Source organism: Haematobia irritans, chromosome 2 (genome assembly GCF_050003625.1).
Source record: "Haematobia irritans isolate KBUSLIRL chromosome 2, ASM5000362v1, whole genome shotgun sequence".
In the NCBI taxonomy this organism is placed as follows: domain Eukaryota; kingdom Metazoa; phylum Arthropoda; class Insecta; order Diptera; family Muscidae; genus Haematobia; species Haematobia irritans.
This window is the reverse complement of record NC_134398.1, coordinates 141,643,836-141,664,602: the sequence shown is the minus strand read 5'-3', so window position 1 is coordinate 141,664,602 and position 20,767 is coordinate 141,643,836. Positions and strand designations below refer to the sequence as shown.

The window sequence follows — 20,767 nt, the reverse complement described above, 5'->3', positions numbered from 1 at the left end:
TTTTGACAAAATTTTTCAAAAGAAAAAAATTTTGAAAAAATTTTCTGTAGAATTAAAATTTTGACAAAACTTTCTGAAGAAATAATTTTTTGCAAAAAAAAACAAGTTTTTTGGTAGTTTTTGGTAAGATTTTCTCCAAATGTTGCTAGATTATTTTTGTCTCAAGTTTCGACCGTGACTGACTAATGGTTCGCATTATTTTAGTACGCGATCGATAACTTCTCATCTAGGAAGTGTTCGTGTGGAAGCTTAATATAGAAACACATGCTTTTTTCGAATAAAACATTCTTGAAATTCAATAAAATTATGTTTTTGACTATGGCTTTTACAAAATCAAGATTTTCTTTCCGCATGAACTTGTCTGTTTTGCCAAATTTGTAAAATACTATTAGCAAATTAGTTTCTTAACCCTGGTATAAGGGTTGGGTAATAGGTCGTATTTTTCATCACCGAATTTCTTACTTTTGGATTGTAATTAAAAGTTCTTACTACTCAGCATGAATTCAGCAAATGTTACCAATTAATGCACTGAGTGATAGAAATTGTTAATTATATTCGAACAGTAAGATATGCGGTGTTGAAAAATACGATATGGGTCATCAAATGACCCCAACGTAGTATAAGGGTTAAAGACTTTCTCAAAATATTAAAATATTTTGTCAAAACTATTGTACCATAAATCCAATATCGGGTCAAAAATGTCTATACAAAAGGTACTAAATCATTCGCGGGGGTACTACGGTACTGACCATGGTGAAAAAGTTCTATAGTACTGCATTTTCCATACCTGGTGTACTCAAGCAATCATCATCACTCATTCTTAGAATGTCAATGACTGTATTGCAAATGCAAATCAATTCTGATGTATTGTAGGAAGATACCAGACAAGTTTCCCCGCAATATTTGCAATACAATCTAACTTAATAGCCAATATTGTTAAAATTTGTTTTACTGTAAACCAAAAACATTTGACAATATTTCCTATATGAACAGGTATTTGAGCAATTGAATGACCGGCCATCAAAGCAAGTCTAATGTGTTTAAACTTGCTTTGATGGGCGGTCATTAATTTAATAATTATAAAAATTTATTAAATTTGAGACCTATTATATTTTTGCAAACGGGAACAAGATTTATATTCGATTTTTTTGAGCACATTAAAAAGATGGTAAAACAAAAACTTACAAATGAACAAATACATTTTATTAGGAACAACTTTCAGGCATTTGGTTTTATTGCAAATATATTTCGCACAAACTTGATATGAAGAATAAAGGAAAACTTATCTACAAGTTAATTTTTATGATAAAGAACAGACGTGTTGGTAATATTGTAAGAATTACTGAGAAGTACAATCCCAGATTCGGTTGGAAGAATAGTTTGCGCATAGTACTACACCGAAAAACAGTGAAAAAACCAGGAAGAAAAATTTTGGTTAATTTTAGAATATTTTTAGAAAATTTTAACTAACCAGTATTACAAACGCTGACATCACCCCAATATTCCAAAAAATAAGTAAATATTTTTCGACAAATTCAAGAGTATTTATTAGACATAATTATTCTTTTTTTTCACTTGTTAAAGGAAATTTTGTAGTTTGATTGGAGTTAAAAATTGCGTATGGCACGCAGTTCAAGATGGGCGCATTTGTAGTAAAATTTACAAATTTAAAGCAATAATGAACTATTTTGTGAGAAGTACGAATTTAGTAAATCTTTATGCTTAATTTGTGTATAATTTTTTCCCGTTTAGTTCATTTAACTAACGTACGCAAAAAATTATTAGAGTAAAGGAAACTGTCATAATAATAATAATAGATGGTTCACTTTTTTTGAGTGTATGAATTACTCGATGGTGTAGTAAACTGTCGCTCATAGTTACCCTTTCACAAATTTCTGCAGAGACTGGAAGGAAGGAAAACTACTTAAGTCTTGCATGTGTGAACTTTTTGCTTATTAAAGCCGATTTTCATACTAATTAAAATTTTTAAAATTGTAGCTAGTCATTCGCTGATGCAACTAAAGCTTGGATGGACATTCATCAGCAAGCCAAAGTAAATTAAATTTAAAAATATTCACAATTTCTTTTATTCAAAATTGGGTTTTCTACCACTTTTCGACAAGAGGTTTGAAACTCTAATTCCCATCAGTGAGGCGTGATGCACACAGGCCCCAGGCTCCAAATTGGATGGACAATTGGGTTTCATAGTATATTCTAAAGACCTGGAACTTCGAATAGCGAAAAGATTACCTAATCACTGTAGTGTTTTTCAGGGTGAAATATTAGCAATAAGATAGGTAACGTATTGGCTGAGAAGTAATGTTCCAACAAATGTTGGTATTAATATATACTCAGACAGTCAACCTGCAATAAAATCCTTGGACTCTGTGTTCCCTAACTCGAAAACGGCCATCTACAGCCGCAAATCTCTCAACGAGATGCCTGAGCAGTACAATATTCACCTAGGTTAGGTTAGGTTAGGTTATGTGGCAGCCTGATGTATCAGGCTCACTTAGACTATTCAGTCCATTGTGATACCACAGTGGTGAACTTCTCTCTTATCACTGAGTGCTGCCCGATTCCATGTTAAGCTCAATGACAAGGGACCTCCTTTTTATAGCCGAGTCCGAACGGCGTTCCACATTCCAGTGAAACCACTTAGAGAAGCTTTGAAACCCTCAGAAATGTCACCAGCATTACTGAGGTGGGATAATCCACCGCTGAAAAACTTTTTGGTGTTCGGTCGTAGCAGGAATCGAACCCACGACCTTGTGTATGCAAAGCGGGCATGCTAACCATTGCACCACGGTGGCTCCTATATTCACCTAATATGAGTGCCTGGCCATAGGAACTTACCGGGAAACTGCGAAGCGGAAGAGTTAGCAAGGCTAAGAACTACCTTACATATTCCAGGGAAACTAGAATCTGTTGATATGCCTCTGGCTACCTGCAATCTCTTACTGCGTGAGAAGGCTGTAATGATGGCAAATGATCGATGGGAGAATTACAAGGGTTGTAACGACACCAAGCAAATATGGCCCCATTTAAAGTTAAACCACCCACAAGATATGCTAGTGTTCTCAAGACGTCAGATATCACTCATGATATATGCTATAACGGGTCGCTGTCTGTCTGGCGATTTTGCAAAAACTATAGGCGCGAAATATAATGGCTACTGTTTGAGCTGTCATGATGCGGAGGAAAAGGAATCAATTTAACACCTCTTGTGTGAGTGTCCTGCATTTTGTGTAAGGCGTAAGCGAATTTTAGGGGCATATAGATTTAGATTACTGGCGGACCTAGAAAACGCTAGCTTAAGCAGTCTGCTAATGTTTTTGGAACAATCTGGTTGGTTCAACAGAAGAAAATAATCGAGAAAGTTCAGCGGTAAAAACTAGAAGGCCTATATGTAGTAGGTACTTTTAGTTAATGTGGTATCACAATGGACTGAATAGTCTAAGTGAGCCTGAAACTAAATCGGGCTGCCACTTTAACCGAAAAAAACTTACTTTAGGTTTACGACTTTTGCGACATACGTATTATACCATAATACGCATCTTTAAAACTTCTAACTTATTTATAGATTTTTGTATGAGACAAAACAAATACATATAATTTATTAATTATACACAAAAATTACTAGTAGTAGCATTTTGTGGCGTACCCGTTTATTTTTAAAACTTCTGCGCAGCATAGACTCGATTTGGTTAGATACTATATCTGCGGCTATGGCATTCTATGCATTCTATGATTAACGATCTATAATATTCAATAGAATCTCTAACGATGTATTGGAAAGCGTTTCTCCTCCATGTTTTACTGTACATTTGGCATAACGAGGATTAAGACGTTAACACGCACAGAAAAAACATGTTTGGACATGGTTGCCGCATCCATTTAATGCTTATTTAGAGTATTTAATTGTCGCGAAAACCATGTATTTTGTCTTTGTAAAAATAATTTTCGAGTGGAGAAAAATATATGTTGGCAATAAGCATTTAAATGGTTCTCAAATGCCGCAAACATGTTCTATTATTTAAATGATAGAATTTGAGACCATTATATGGTCAGGAAAATCATGTACCTGACCATTCAATTTTTTTTACTTTTTTGCAAAGAAAAAAGTATTTTTATAGTTTACGTATAGATATGTCTACAAGCATTACATGGCCATAAAGATCATGTACATTGTTTTCGTGACCATTTAATTTTTTAATTTTTTTGCAGCGACAAGAATTTTATAAAAACATTGAGCAGGTACACACGATTTTCATTTTGCGCGTCAGTCGTGTGTTGATTGTTTCTTGGAATGGACGGAGAATACGGAATTATTGTGTTTTGTGTTAATTTATTTATTCAGAAATGGCACGTGGTTTTATGTGAATACAAAAAAGGAAAGTGTAATTGAAACAAATGTACCTGGTTTTTGTTCTGCATTTTGACATATGGTATAATTTATTTTTATTTGCAGTTATATGATGTCTGTGTTTGTACATTTGATGGGCACGAAGTAAATATGGAATGATTTCTTATTGTTGAAATTGAACCAAACTAGAGTGTGTAAAAATATGTGAAGTTTGCTTGCACAACATTATAAATACAAATAAACAATGAATTAGTTTATAAATAAATAAAAACAAATAAATAAAGTTGATTTTGTGTTTTCTTTTCTCAAGTGGCGTCCTTTTTTCGACGACGAAAAAAGTTTTTTCATAAAAATCAAAACATTTTAGGTTGTGACCATGTTCTTTTAACTAGAAGAAAAACATTTTTGACGAATAACATAACATTTTAGATCGTGACCATTGTCTTTTAATGGAAACAAAATTCTTTTTATCAATATAATAACATTTTAGATGAGGACAATTGTATTTTTCTTAGAACCATGTTCACTGAGCCAACATGGTTGCAGGTTAAAATGTTACATGGTCGCCGCAAAAATAGCTGCTATCATATTATTTTGCTCTTCGAATATGATTGTGGCAATCATGTTTCTTCTCTGCGTGAACATCAGGTCTGCGTACAAGACTGAATCCATCCGAAATTTTCAAATTGAATTTCGATTCATCAGAGAAGGGTTGTTCCAGTTAAAATGCTCTTTTGCAGCCGATCCCGGTTTGTCTATTTGTAGTAGAAATAAAAGGTTTTGGTTTACACTCTTCTTTGAAATGATTAAATAAAAAAGCATCGTTTTATGTCATTCAAAAAGGTCTATAAAACCCCAACTACAGTTCGGTCTTTCTACAAGATAATTTCAAAGAATACTTCTTATTTAGGATTTATAAAATTTATAGTACTTTCCAGAAAAATAACATAGTTGCAACAAACATCTTATATATTCTCCGTGAAAAAGTAACAGCTTACAATTGAAAAATGTTTGTGATGATTATATTGCTTCTCTGTGTATACTCTTGCATCAGGCAGTAGGACAAATAACTTATTCGATATCCACATTTAATAGTTGTTACCTATTTAAAATTACTATAATTTTGCATGCAGAGAAGAAACATGATTGTCACAATCATATTTGAAGAGCAAAATAATATGATAGGAGCTATTTTTGCGGCGGCCATGTAACATTTTCACCTACAACCATGTTGCCTCAGTGAACATGGTTCTAAGAAAAATATAACTGTCCTCATCTAAAATGTTATTATATTGATAAAAAGAATTTTGTTTGAATGAAAAGACAATGGTCACGATTTAAAATGTTTGGTATTCATTCAAAATGTTTTTCTTCTAGTTAAAAGAACATGGTCACAACCTAAAATGCTTTGATCTTTATGAAAAAACTTTTTTCATCGTCGAAAAAGGGCGCCACTTGAGAAAAGAAAACAAAACAAGTATATACGGCCGTAAGTTCGGCCAGGCCGAAGCTTATGTACCCTCCACCATGGATTGCGTAGAAACTTCTTCTAAACACTGCCATCCACAATCGAATTACTTAAGTTGCGGTAACGCTTGCCGATGGCAAGGTATCTTAAAACCTCCTAACACCGCCTTCTTAATTGTATGTAAGTCCATACATGGTATATATTAAATCAAAAAAGATCGATTAAATACGTATATAATTCAGTTTGAAAAAATTTCTATAGAAATACAATTTTGACAAAATTTTCTATAGAAATAAAATTTTGACAAAATTTTCTATAGAAATAAAGTTTTGACAAAATTTTTTATAGAAATTAAATTTTAACAAAATTTTCTATAGAAATAAACTTTTAATAAAAATTTTCTATAGAAATAAAATTTTGACACAATTTTCTATTGAAATGAAATTTTGAGAAAATTTTCTATAGAAATAAAATTTTGACAAAATTTTCAATAAAAATAAAATTTTGACACAATTTTCTATAGGAATAAAATTTTGACAAAATTTTCTATAGAAATAAAATTTTGACAAAATTTTCTATAGAAATAAAATTTTGGTAGATTATTTTTGCTCGAGTGGCAACCATGATTTTGAAACGATATGGACCAATTTTTGTATGATTGGAGATCGGCTATATATAACTATAGACCGATATGGACCAATTTTGGTATTGTTGTTAGTGGCCACGTTTAACTTTATTTATTTGTTTTTATTTATTTATAAACTAATTCATTGTTTATTCGTATTTATAATGCCGTTCAAGCAAACATCATATATTTTTACACGCTCTATTTTATTTCAATTTCAACAATAAGTCATTATTCCATATTTACATCGTGCCCATCAAATGTACAAACGCTGACATCAGGTAACTGCAAATAAAAATAAATGATCCATATAGCAAAATGCAGAACAAAAACAGGTACATTTTTTCAATTACACTTTTCTTTTTTGTGTTCACATAAAACCACGTGCCACTTCTGAATAAATAAATTAACACAAAACACAGTAAATCCCTATTCTCCGTCCATTCCAAGATACAATCAACACACGACTGACGCACAAAATGAAAATCGTGTATACCTGCTCAATGTTTTTATTAAATTCTTTTCGCTGCAAAAAAGTTAAAAAATTAAATGGTCACGAAAAAAATGTAAATGGTCTTTATGGCCATGTAATGGTTCTAGACATCTCTATACTTAACCTATAAAAATACTTTTTTCCCTGTAAAAAAGTAAAAAAATTGAATGGTCAGGTACATGATTTTCCCGACCATTTAATGGTCTCAAATTCTATCATTCAAATGATAGAACATGTTTGCGGTATTTGAGAACCATTCAAATGCTTATTGCCACCATACATTTTTCTCCGCTCGAAAACTATATTAACAAAGACAAAATACATGGTTTTCGTGGCAATTACATGCTCTAGATAAGCATTAAATTGACGCGGCAAACATGGTTTTTCTGTGCGTGTGTAGGATGTACTAAAATTACGTGTTCTATTAAATCCATATTCTAAATTAGCTAATTTTTATTTTTTCAAATATCTATTGGTTAAATAACATGACTGACAAACTTTCTATAAAAATAATTACTGCACTGAAAAAACGTGAACCCACCAGGAAGAAAAATTTCGGTTAATTTTAGAAAATTTTGAATATTTAGGGAAAATTTTAACTAAACAGTATAACAAACGCTGGCATCACGCCGATGTCATAAAAATAAGTAAATATTTTTCGAAAAATTCAAGAAAATTTATTAGACATAATTAGGTTTTTTCACTTGTTATAGAAAATTTTGTAGTTTGCAGGAAAAAATTGGAGTTCAAAATTGCAAGAATGTCTTTAGTGACATAGGAAGTTCATGATGAACGCATTTGTAGTAAAATGTACAAATTTAAAGAAATATTGAACCATTTTGTGGAAGACACGAATTTAGTTAATCTTTATCCGTCATTTGTGTACATTTTTTTCCTCGGTTTTAGTTAATTTAACTAACGTACACAAAAAATTATTAGAGTAGAGGAAACTTTCTTCAAACATAATAATTCTATGAACTAAAATAAAGTTAAATTGGCTTTAGTGAAATAGAGAGTTCACTTTTTGTTGAGTGTGTTTTAGACTAACATTAAATGAAATAATTTGTATATAAATTCCTGGGAAAGAATTGCCATGGTTATTAATTGCATGCATGTGTGCCTAAGGTACATTGTTCAACCGGTACCGGCATTTATTGTCATATCTATGCAACATTAGTTGATTATAAACAACTGTTTGGAGAGCAACAGGCAGACATGTCTGTAATTAGGAGAGACTTTATAGACTCATTGATAGTATGTAGAATGTATAGAGATAAGTTTCTCTCTCTCTCTCGTTATCTCTCTCTTTCTTGGGTACCCACCGTTATATGTTCAGATAGTAGAGTGAGTTGTTGATTATGGTATGTATTTAAAGGGGAAACATCTAATAGCTTTGTTGGAGGGCTATAATTGGAGCTGCACTGAACACTAACACAACAATATATATGATACACCCATGCATCTCATTCATTTGGGGTCATTGATTTAATTTAATAATTTATGTTTTTTTCGGCTGGATGTACTTAGGTACTTATGTACTCGTTTACACATTCTAAGTAGGTTACTTACATGTATAATAGTAAATGTGATTATTGTTTGAGAAGATTTAAATTTAGTTAGTATGTTGCTATGAGAACTAACTGGAACATTTCTAAGAGTGTCTCATATATTTCATAATTGGTGAGGGAGGAATTGTTCGCAACAAGTAAATGAAACAAAGCCAATGCACAATGGGCTAAATCGTGATTTTAGCGGCAAAAATACTTTCCACAAAGTTCGCTTCAAAATATTTGGTAAGTAGATTTGTAGTTATATGTTAAACAAGTAAGGAAAGTCTAAAGTCGGGCGGGGCCTGCACCACTTTGTAGATCTAAATTTTCGATACCATATCACATGTGTTGGGGGCTATATATAAAGGTTTGTCCCAAATACATACATTTAAATATCACTCGATCTGGACAGAATTTGATAGACTTCTACAAAATCTATAGACTCAAAATTTAAGTCGGCTAATGCACTAGGGTGGAACACAATGTTAGTAAAAAATGTGGGAAACATTTAAATCTGAAGAAATTTTAAGGAAACTTCGCAAATGTTTATTTATGATTTATCGCTCGATATATATGTATTAGAAGTTTAGGAAAATTAGAGTCATTTTTACAACTTTTCGACTAATCAGTGGCGATTTTACAAGGAAAATGTTGGTATTTTGACCAATTTTGTCGAAATCAAAAAAACATATATATGGGAGCTATATCTAAATCTGAACCGATTTTAACCAAATTTGGGACGCATAGCAGCAATGCTAATTCTACTCCCTGTGCAAAATTTCAACTAAATCGGAATTAAAAATTGGCCTCTGTGGTCATATGAATGTAAATCGGGTGAAAGCTATATATGGGAGCTATATCTAAATCTGAACCGATTTCAACCAAATTTGGCACGCAAAACTACAATGCTAATTCTACTCCCTGTGCAAAATTTCAATTAAATAGGAGTAAAAGGTAGGCCACTGTGGTCATATGAGTGTAAATTGACTACACTACTAATTGTACTCCTAGTGCAAAATTTTAACCAAATTGGTGTAAAACTCTGGCTTCTAGGACCGCATTAGTCCATATCGGGCGAAAGATATATATGGGAGCTATATCTAAATCTGAATCGATTTCAATAAAATTTGGCACACTTGATTATAGTACTAATTGTTCTTCTTGTGCAAAATTTTAAGCAAATTGGAGTAAAACTCTGGCTTTTGGGGCCATATAAGTCCATATCGGGCGAAATAGATATATGGGAGCTATATCTAAATCTGAACCGATTTCTTCCAAAATCAATAGGGTTCTATTCTGAGCCAAAACACATAATTCTGCCAAATTTGGAGTCGATAGGACTAAAACTGCGACTTAGACTTTGATTGCAAAAATGTGTTGACAGACAGACGGACATGGCTATATCGACTCAGGAGCCCACCCTGAGCATTTTTGCCACAGACACCATATGTCTATCTCGTCGTCTCGTATATGCACTAACTTAAAGTACCCTGTTCCACAGTTTGGCGCAGGGTATAATGATGTAATTTCGTTAAGTGCAGTTAAAAAGTACAGCAGGGCAATACATTTTCCTGGTTTTAACAACGCTTTGTGGAAATCTCCAAATTTGTAGTACAATTTAGTTCATTTTTCGTACGAGTTAGTTCATTCTTCCTATGAAAAAGATTACTTCTTTTTTTGTGTACTTAGATACATTTTCAATAGAAAATGTTTGCAGGGTTCAAACTAATATTCTTATATTGATGAAAATCCCTGCAATGGTGGTGGCTATCAAAATATATGAGGCCTTGAACTTAAGAAACAATTTATAAGATTTCAAATCGCTACACAAAATTATTATTTTTCATATCGCTAGGCAAAAATATATGCCAACGAATTTGATTTGTGGTTCATTGCTGAATGATTTGGGGGATTGAATCAAAGAACTTCTCTTCACAAGCTTAATTGCAAATTAAAAAAAAAAAAAAAACACACACACACACTCAAAAAAATAATAATAAACCTCTTCTAAGACAATGAATCAATAGAGACAGCGACTTGCTCTTTCCGATTCTTCAGCTACATATATGATTCCCACTTTTTATAGCCTGCGTCACACTGTGGAACAGGGTATTATAAGTTAATGCATACACGCACAGAAAAAACATGTTTGGACATGGTTGCCGCATCCATTTAATGCTTATTTAGAGTATTTAATTGTCGCGAAAACCATGTATTTTGTCTTTGTAAAAATAATTTTCGAGTGGAGAAAAATATATGTTGGCAATAAGCATTTAAATGGTTCTCAAATGCCGCAAACATGTTCTATTATTTAAATGATAGAATTTGAGACCATTATATGGTCAGGAAAATCATGTACCTGACCATTCAATTTTTTTTTACTTTTTTGCAAAGAAAAAAGTATTTTTATAGTTTACGTATAGATATGTCTACAAGCATTACATGGCCATAAAGATCATGTACATTGTTTTCGTGACCATTTAATTTTTTAATTTTTTTGCAGCGACAAGAATTTTATAAAAACATTGAGCAGGTACACACGATTTTCATTTTGCGCGTCAGTCGTGTGTTGATTGTTTCTTGGAATGGACGGAGAATACGGAATTATTGTGTTTTGTGTTAATTTATTTATTCAGAAATGGCACGTGGTTTTATGTGAATACAAAAAAGGAAAGTGTAATTGAAACAAATGTACCTGGTTTTTGTTCTGCATTTTGACATATGGTATAATTTATTTTTATTTGCAGTTATATGATGTCTGTGTTTGTACATTTGATGGGCACGAAGTAAATATGGAATGATTTCTTATTGTTGAAATTGAACCAAACTAGAGTGTGTAAAAATATGTGAAGTTTGCTTGCACAACATTATAAATACAAATAAACAATGAATTAGTTTATAAATAAATAAAAACAAATAAATAAAGTTGATTTTGTGTTTTCTTTTCTCAAGTGGCGTCCTTTTTTCGACGACGAAAAAAGTTTTTTCATAAAAATCAAAACATTTTAGGTTGTGACCATGTTCTTTTAACTAGAAGAAAAACATTTTTGACGAATAACATAACATTTTAGATCGTGACCATTGTCTTTTAATGGAAACAAAATTCTTTTTATCAATATAATAACATTTTAGATGAGGACAATTGTATTTTTCTTAGAACCATGTTCACTGAGCCAACATGGTTGCAGGTTAAAATGTTACATGGTCGCCGCAAAAATAGCTGCTATCATATTATTTTGCTCTTCGAATATGATTGTGGCAATCATGTTTCTTCTCTGCGTGTATGTTTGCAAAACCCAGAAGGAAAAGAAGTAAACATATGGTGTTTTTGGCAATAATGCTCAAGGTCTGCCCCCGAGCCGATCTAGACATGTCCGCCTGTCTGTCCGTCCGCCCGTCTGTCTGCGAACAAATTTTTGTGATCTTAGCCTAGGTCGCAATTTTAGTCCAATCGACTTCAAATTTGGCATGGATATGTGTTTTGGGTCAGAATGGAACCCTATTGATTTCTGGAAGAAATCGGTTCAGATACACGCAAAGAAAAAAAACGTTTGGAAAACGTGTACCGAAAACGTTTTGCGTTTGTTAGAGTTGTTTGAATTGCTTCGAAAAGTTTAAACTTTTATCACCAAAAAAATTCGTTTGTTACAAAATTTTTATTTTTTCAATAAAAAAAGTTATTTTTGAAACAACAACACAGTCCATTTCGTTTATATCAAACACTGTCCTTTTCTGTCTTTAGGTCTTTAATAAGACACATTTTACAGTTCAAAATTTAATATAGTACAATGTAATGTTGAACATTTTTTCGGAATCTTCCGAACATATCTGAAATATATGTAAAACTAAAAAAAAAAACAAAAAAAAACTTTGGTCGAAGCAGGGATCGAACCCACGACCCTTGGCATGTAAGTCGGACGTAGCAACCACTGCTTCACGGTGCCAAACTAAATGTTTGTTTCTGTTAAATAAACTTTGTTTATTCGGTTCGTGGGCGCCGCAAGCTATGCTATATAAATATAACTTATATGGATAATTATCTATTGATGACCATAACAGCTACATAGCTCAGTGGTTAGTGTGTTGGCTTACAAAGTGCATGGTCCGCGGTAAAAATTTATAAATTCGTATAATTTCTTCTACATTGTTGGTATTACAGGAAAAGGTGTTAAGAACTAAAAAACCTCGTGGATGTGAGAAAGATGTGGGGGAAAATGCAATTAGCAAGAAAACAATGTTTTTTTTTTGAGTTAGTCTTTATGAAATTGTTTTTACATCCTGGGAAAGAATAAACGTTTATCACAAAAAGTATATACTTTTCTTCCAAATACACTTCCTTACAGCGAAAAGCAAATGAGAAACGAACTTTGTTTGTCTAAAATTTCGTTTGGGAGGAAAGAATTATTTTTTTGCGTGTATGCACTTATATGGCCCCAGAATACATAGTTTTACCCTAGTTTACTTCAAATATTGCACAATTGGTACAATTGATAATGTAGTAAAGTGTGCCAAATTTGGTTGAAATCGATTCAGATTGAGATATAGCTCCCATATATAACTTTCGCCCGATTTACATCCATATGACCACAGAGGCAGCAGTTTCACTTCGATTTACGTAACATTTTGCACACACTGAAAAAAATATTTACTTGATATTAAAGATTACGCAACCTATATTTAAGGATGCGAATTTTACAAAATATTAAGGACAATTATCGTTAAAATAATTAAATTTTAATTTAAATAAAGTTTATAATCTTTACTTCAAAAAATTTTTTCATTAAATTTAGGACACAAATTTTGTAAATATGCATCCCTCCATTAAAGTCGTATGTCTTTGAACTAAGGCAAATTTTCCTTAAAGTAAAGAAACACATTTTTGGTTTAAAGAAATCGTCCTAAAACTGAAATATTGAATCTTTAGATTTAAGATAAAAATGCTTCAAATATAGGCTAAAACTTATTTTGAGGATTTAGAGTCTTTGGTTTAAAGTTATTATTGGAATTAAGAAAACAGTTTTTACTTTGACATATCCGTTATTATTTGGATATTTTAATTGGCACTTGTTTGTACGTGAATAGCTTTATTAATATATCGCAAAAAGAGAATGGCAATTCTATAAATGAGATTTGTATCCTAATTTTAATTTTATTGATCCTAGATTTAAAGCCAGATAGGTCTCTAAAAAATGTCTTTATTTTAAAGAAGCCGCATCTTTGGTTCGGAAGCAATACCAAAATCCTTAAAAGAGGGTGAACTTTTTTTTGAGTGCAAGGAGTAGATTAATAATCTTACTATGCATGCCAAATTTTGAATTGAAATCGGTTAAAATTTAGATATACCTCCCACATATATCGTGCACCTCATTTAGACTCGTATGAGCTCCGGAAGCCATAATTTTACTCCGATTAACTAGAATTTTTTTCACAGAGAGTACAGGACCCATTTAGTCAAATTCGGCTCAAGTTTAAGAAAAATGCCCATATATATGTTCCTCCAATTTGAGCAACTACCCAGCAAAAAAAAATGGAAGTTGTTCCAAAGGCACAACTTAAAAGCACTTCCACAAATGTCCTCGCAAAGATGTTCTTTATTTGAACTACATAGGAAGTTCATTGTATTCAATTGTTCATCCAAAACACTGAATTCGAATCACACCTTAAGAAGTGAATCAAATTCAGTGCAACGGCTGTTGAAATTGTGGACATCCGTCCTATGACAAGCCTATGTTAAATTCATCACTTCTGCGCCAATTTTGCATTACTTTCGGATCCAACAAGAACATTTTCACTACTTTTATGGCGACGCTTTTTTTTGGCTGTGGCTTAATAGCCACATTTTCCTTATAATATCGCCATTGCAAAAAACAAAAGCTTGTAAAAATGAATAAAACTTTCTTATACCTTTACTATCTATGCACCGATAAATCTTGAAGATGCTTTTGCGAAATTGAATAAGAATTGCTTTAAATTTGAATATTTGTTTACTAACATTCTGCTCCGCCCCAGGGCATTAGCCGATTTAAATTTGAAGTTAGAGATTTTTTAAGAAGCCTAAAAATCGTTTCAGATTTAAATAAAATATGGACACAAAAACTGTTATATAACTCCCCTACGAGAAATGGATCAACCACAGAACCGGTACAGGACTAGGTTAGGTTAGCTTAGGTTATGTGGCAGCCCGATGTATCAGGCTCACTTAGACTATTCAGTCCATTGTGATACCACAGTGGTGAACTTCTCTCTTATCACTGAGTTAGGGATGCCAGATTTTGAAGAGGCAAAAAGAGTACATCCAGCTTATAAAAAGAGCACATACGAAAAAAATAGAGCACACTTTTTCAAATAAAAGAAAAACTTTTAATTCCATTTAGTAGTCCATTGTAATTTACATAAATTGGCCGCTATGTGGCTTCAAATTACATAATGAAAATAAATAAAAAAAAAAAAAATATAATTCATTTAAACATAACAAAAAGGTTCATACCATAAACATAAAATTCAACTCAAGCTAATTTTCTTGCAAACTTTGTAAGTAATTTTTTGGTGTTTTTGTGAAAAACGTTATTGAAGAAGATTGTTTACATTTAGAAGAGAACACAAAGTGACGAAGCAACATCGGGGTGCTCTTCTACGACTCTGATATATAAAGTAAAACACTATTTAATTAGAAAATAACGGCTAGGAAAATCTCTTTGTGCGACATTTACGTATTTTCAGTTTAGTTTTACCATTTATTGAATCGCGTTGGATTAATAATTGCTGTGATGCATAAAAAGCGCACTTTTACGTGCTCTTTTGGCCTGTCTTGTTTTAAGAGCACATTTTGTAAAAAAGAGCACATGTGTTCTTTAAAAGAGCACGTCTGGCATCCCTACACTGAGTGCTGCCCGATTCCATATTAAGCTCAATGACAAGGGACCTCCTTTTTATAGCCGAGTCCGAACGGCGTTCCACATTCCACTGAAACCATTTAGAGAAGCTTTGCAACCCTCAGAAATGTCACCAGCATTACTGAGGTGGGATAATCCACCGCTGAAAGACTTTTTGTGTTCGGTCGTAGCAGGAATCGAACCCACGACCTTGTGTATGCAAGGCGGGCATGCTAACCGGTCACTTTAACAATAAATTTACACTTTAGGACACGTCATGGACTCGTTGCTAAGGAAACGTCCTGGAACATTAGTAGTAACACCCATAGACAGGTCCTCATGAACCCGTCTCGGACAAACTCTTAGTAATCTGTTTAAGTTTGGTTATCCGAATCGCACCAGAAATGAAAAACTTTTGAAATATGTTCATCAATAGGTTATTCTGGTAATTCTACTTCAATAAATGTGTAGATCCAATAAGATTTTTATATCAAGCGAGTATGGAAATCATTAAATTATGACTATTTAAAAACTGCGACAAAGTGGATCACCGGTACCAGTCCTGTGATAGGTCCGTCAGTGGCAATTTGCACCAGTTTCCCGTAGGGTCCCAAACAAATTTGAAGAATTTGAGATGGTATCGAAAATGTAGATCTACAATGTGGTGCAGGGTATTACATATTCAGCCCAGCCCGACTTTAGACTTTCCTTATTTGTTTTATATTAAAAAAATGTCAATTTAATGTTTTAACCAATTTTTTGCTTCACTGAAAACACTCACGTTTTGCACCAATTGTATTAACGCTTTAATGGCTATGTTTTTAATATACATTCGGATATTTAATGGAGCACTTAAAGTATGTTATTATTTTTAATAGGCGTACGTGTTGAAATCTGAGTCAATTGGACCATTAATCATATTCATCACAAATAAAATATTTAATATGCGGCGTCTTTCCTCAAGGATCGTCAAATTTATCAGTTTTAATCTAGCACGTCAGGTTTACATTACTCCATCCTAATTCTCGTAAAGGGAATAACAGAAAATTCTTTGGTACTAAATCGATCTTTTCAATATGGCAACATTGTAAAAAGAAGGTGACAACACAAGGAAACCGTACTCATTAATGGGACGGACAAGAGATCTATGCAAACCCCAGTAAAAAATTTGGAAGTTGTTCTAAAGGCCCAGCTTCAAAAGCTCCTCCAAACATGTCCTCCCGAAGATTTTCTTTAGTTTAACTACACGGGGAGTTCTTTTGATTATATTTTTTATAACTCGCTGTTTTCATATTTTTAACGGGTAATTTGAACTTATTTTTTTCAAATGGGTTAAAAAAAGAATAAAAACAAGTATATAGAGCTGTAAGTTCGGCCAGGCCGAATTTTATGTACCCTCCACCATGGATTGCGTATAAACTTCTACTAAAGACTGTCATTCACAATCGAATTACTTGGGTTACGGTAACACTTGCCAATGGCAAGGTATCTTACAATTTCTTAACACCGTCTTCTAAATTGTAACTTAGTCCATACGGGGTATATATTAAACAAAAAAAGGTCGACGTATATAATTCAGTTTGACAAAATTTTCTATAAAAAATAAAATTTTTACAAAATTTTCTATTGAAATAAAATTTTGACAAAATTTTCTATAGATATAAAATTTTGACAAAATTTTCTATAGAAATAAAATTTTGACAAAATTTTCTATAGAAATAAAATTTTGACAAAACTTTCTATAGAAATAAAATTTTGGTAGATTATTTTGGGCAATATGTACCAATTTTTGTGTGATTGGCGATTGGATATATATAACTATAGACAGACATGGACCAATTTTTGCATGCTTGTTAGAGCCATGTACTAACACCACGTACCAAATTTCAACCGGATCGGATGAATTTTGCTCCTCCAAGAGGCTCCGGAGGTCAAATCTGAGGATCGGTTTATATGGGGGCTATATAAAATTATGGACCGATATGAACCAATTTTTGCATGGTTGTTAAAGACCGTATTCTAACACCACGTACCAAAGTTCAACCGGATCGGATGAATTTTGCTCTTCCAAGAGGCTCCGGAGGTTCAATCTGAGGATCGGTTTATATGGGGGCTATATATAATTATAGACCGATATGGACCAATTTATGCATAGTTGTTAGAGACCATATACTAACACCACGTACCAAATTTCAACCGGATCGCATGAATTTTGCTCCTCAAGAGGCTCCGAAAGCCAAATCTTGGGGTCGGTTTATATGGGGGTTATACGTAAAAGTGGTCCGATATGGCCCATTTGCAATACCATTCGACCTACATCAATAACACCTACTTATGCCAAGTTTCGTTCGGAAGTTAGCGTGATTTCAACAGACGGACGGACGGACATGCTTAGATGGTGGAGGGTATAGTAAATAAAATGGTACAAATTATGCATGCAATTTGGTCCACATCGGTCCATAATTATATATAGCCCTCATATAAAACGTTCTCCAGATTTGAAAATTTTTGTTAAAATTTTATTTCTATAGAAAATTTTGTCAAAATTTTATTTCTATAGAAAATTTTGTTAAAATTTTATTTCTATAGAAAAGTTTGTTAAAATTTTATTTCTTTAGAAACTTTTGTCAAAATTTTCTTTCTATAGAAAATTTTGTGAAATTTTTATTTCTATAGAAAATTTTGTTAAAATTTTATTTCTATAGAAAATTTTGTCAAAATTTTATGTCTATAGAAAATTTTGTCAAACTGAATTATATACGTATTTGATCGATCTTTTTTGATTAAATATAACCACGTATGGACTTACATACGGTTTAGAAGGCGGTGTTAGGGGGTTTAAGATATCTTGCCATCGGCAAGCGTTACCGCAACTTAAGTAATTCGATTGTGGATGGCAGTGTTTAGAAGAAGTTTCTACGCAATCCATGGTGGCCGAACTTACGGCCGTACATACTTGTTTTTGCTGGGAAGTTTACTTAAATAAAGGTGAGTACTATGTTCGCTTTTTTCTTCCGGATCCAAAAAGAACATTTTCACTGCTTTTTTGTTGACGTTTTTTTTTGCTGGGACGTTTACTTAAATAAAGGTGATTACTATGTTCGCTTTTTTTACCAAAACACTAAATTAGAAATGCAAATATAGATACGAAGATGATTAAATTGTTATCGAATCTTCTTAAATTATGGATGGTGATATCCGGCTCGAAAACCGAACATAGTACCCATCTTAAGGGTCATCCAATTATTTCGGACATCGTTTTATAAAACTCAACCCAAAAATCGATATGGTAATTAAAATTCTATTTCGTGTCTAACCATACCCCCAAATCTTTAATAAAACTCTTCTAAGGCATATCACGAAACCAAAGAACCTATAGAGAATAATGTATAATAAACACTTAGTACTTACTCTTTCCGATTCTTCAGCTACATATATGGTCCCCACTTGTTGTATATTAAAAAATGTCAATTTTTTTATCACTTAAACAATTTTTTGCTTGAGTGCAAGCACTCACGTTTATCACCAATTGGTTCAACGATTCGATGGTGTTTTTGTTCTACCTTTTTATTTGATATACATTCGGATATTTAATGGAGCACTCGGTTATTTGTTTACATTTAAAGTCTGTTATTATTTTTAATAGGCTTTCGTGTTGTGCCAAAGGGCCATTCAAAACAATACGAAAAAGAAATAAAAGTGCAACTCTTTGTTATGGACTATGGCGGTAATCAACGATTGCACGCACCAGTGTGAATGGGGAAGTGTGAGGAAAACCTGTATCCAATAATTTCTTCTTTAGCCTTGTGCACTCAAGTTCAATGGCCTGCTTATGCTTTGCTTGTGAAGAAACTTTGATGATGGTGACCTTATATTCATTGAACATAAACACTTGTTTTCCCCATTTTCTTTTATATGTTTCCACTATTTTTAGTTTTCTTTTTTATATCGATGTGCTTTTCTTTAAGAAAGATAATTTCTTTTTACTAAATATTTTCTTTAGGGGGAAATTTTGTATTTTCTTTTCTTTTCACCACACAAACAAACATGAACAGCTTTTCACTTCGAGATAACAAGCATGCCGCAGTTTAGCCGTTTTGTTTTTTTTATTTTTTTAATCCAATGCCAATAAACAACGCCGCGTTATTCCCATCTGCAACTTGTTGCAACGCCACTCGAAATCTAACTGACTGTTATGAAAACATTGTTCCTCTCACGGACTCTGTTGTTGTGAGGAAATGTATGATAATGAGAGGCAACATTGCCGTAAAGTATAAGAAAGCAAGCCCCATGCACACATGCTCATCAGGCACACTCACTCACTTACCCATTCACATGCGGTCATACAGACCCCAACAATAATAACAAATACGCCATAAGTATAACGATGATTGTACTGAATACTGTCGTTTAGTGTTGCGCATTAAACGCCACACAATGGGTTGTGATTTCCTTTGGAAAGATTGTGAATTGCTTAAGGGTTCAATTTATTGTTATACAGTGGCGAGCAGTGATGCCAATTTAGCTATTTTATATCTAGATTTAGCTATTATTATGTTGAGTTGCTAAAAAAACGTGTATAATTGCTATTAGCTAGAAATTTTGCAATTTTTAATTTAAATTTTACTCAATTTTGCTATTTTTAAAATTGACAATAATATTGAGTTTCCCTTACCCAAAAATAACATTTTGCTCTTAAAACATGGTTGAGGTGATCAAGGAATATGATCTGGGTGTGCAATATTTTTTATACCCTGCGCCACACTGTGGAACAGGGTATTATAAGTTAGTGCATATGTATGTAACACCCAAAAGGAGACGAGATAGACACATGGTGTCTTTGGCAATAATGCTCAGGGTGGGTCCCTGAGTCGATATAACCATGTCCGTCTGTCCGTCCGTCTGTCTGTGAACACATTTTTGTGATCAAAGCCTAGGTCACAATTTAAGTCCAATCGCCTTCAAATTTGGCACATGTTCCTAATTTGGGTCAGGATAGAACCCTATTGATTTTGGAAGAAATCGGTTCATATTTAGATATAGCTCCCATATATATCTTTCGCCCGATATGCACTAATATGGACCCAGCAGCCAGAGTTTTATAGCGATTTGCTTGAAATTTTGTACAAACATAGCACTTAGTCGTATAGTCAAATGTGCAAAATTTGATTGAAATCGGTTCAGATTTAGATATAGCTCCCATATATATCTTTCGATATGGACTTATATGGCCCCAGAAGCCAGATTTTTAGCCGAATTTGGTTGAAATTTTGCAATAGGAGTACAATTAGTAGTATAGTCAAGTGTGCAAAATTTGATTGAAATCGATTCAGATTTAGATATAGTTCCCATATACATCTTTCGCCCGATATGGGCTAATATGGTTCTAAAAG

The 20,767-nt window shown here is 32.9% G+C and overlaps 1 protein-coding gene across 4 annotated transcripts in view; it reads right to left on the bottom strand.

Annotated features, from left to right (window-relative positions):
• LOC142226367 (ATP-binding cassette subfamily G member 4) overlaps positions 1-19,559 on the bottom strand; it is a 73,852-nt gene extending 54,293 nt beyond the window's left edge. Inside the window, exons 1-2 of one of the 4 annotated variants that reach the window (XM_075296348.1) lie at positions 19,362-19,559; positions 18,786-19,021 (exon numbers count right to left, since the gene is read on the bottom strand). The gene's annotated coding sequence lies outside the window, so the exon portion shown is untranslated. Of the gene's footprint in view, positions 1-10,543; positions 10,572-18,785 lie in introns of those variants that run through there. The other 3 variants (XM_075296349.1, XM_075296346.1, XM_075296352.1) reach the window with 3 other exon arrangements.
• Positions 19,560-20,767: the final 1,208 nt, after the last annotated feature.